General features: G+C 36.7%; 1 non-coding gene across 1 annotated transcript; it reads right to left on the reverse strand.

The window, feature by feature from the left end:
- Positions 1-259: 259 nt before the first annotated feature.
- On the reverse strand, positions 260-366 carry LOC112912473 (U6 spliceosomal RNA). The gene has a single exon (XR_003233515.2). It is a non-coding gene; the product is annotated as a U6 spliceosomal RNA (small nuclear RNA).
- Between the last annotated feature and the right edge of the window lie 339 nt (positions 367-705).

Consider the following 705-nt stretch of genomic DNA (forward strand, 5'->3'; position numbering starts at 1 on the left):
AATGCCAAAGCACTATCCATTGTCCTATATCAATTTACAAACCCATTACACACAAACTCTTCCTACTTGGCACCATTTTCATATCTAGACTTTTAAATTTCCACCAAACTTCTAGTTCTGTAGAGCAATTTTATCAGGGTTTTAACCTGAATTTCCTTTATGACAAATGTTCATTTTCTTATTTGTTTTTCTCTCTTTTTCTTAACTCCCATTGTATATCTCCCTTTGTGAAATGTCTATTCAAGAGTTTTGCTCATTTTCTAATATGCAATGTTCCATGAATTTGCATATCGTCCTTGCACAGAGGCCATGCTAATCTTCTGTATATTGTTCCAATTTTAATATATGTGCTGCCAAAGTAGGCACTTGCTCTCTCTCTCTCTCTCTCTCTCTCTCTCTCTCTCTCTTTTTAAAGATTTTATTTATTTATTTTAGAGGCAGAGAGCAAGTGACTGGAGGAGGAGGAAGAGAGACAAGCAGACTCTGCACTGAGCACAGAGCACCATGTGAGGGCTCCATCCCACAACCCTGAAATCATGACCAGAGCTGAAATCAAGAGTCAGACTCTTACCACTCAACCTGGGTGAGCCACCCAGGTGCCCTAGCACTTGCTTTAAAAAAAGAAAAATTGGCTTGTCATTTTATTGTCACATGGGATTTTTATATATTTGATTTGTTTTTATTTTTTAAGCTATACATTTTAAA

This window comes from Vulpes vulpes, chromosome 3 (assembly GCF_048418805.1).
Source record: "Vulpes vulpes isolate BD-2025 chromosome 3, VulVul3, whole genome shotgun sequence".
Lineage (NCBI taxonomy): Eukaryota > Metazoa > Chordata > Mammalia > Carnivora > Canidae > Vulpes > Vulpes vulpes.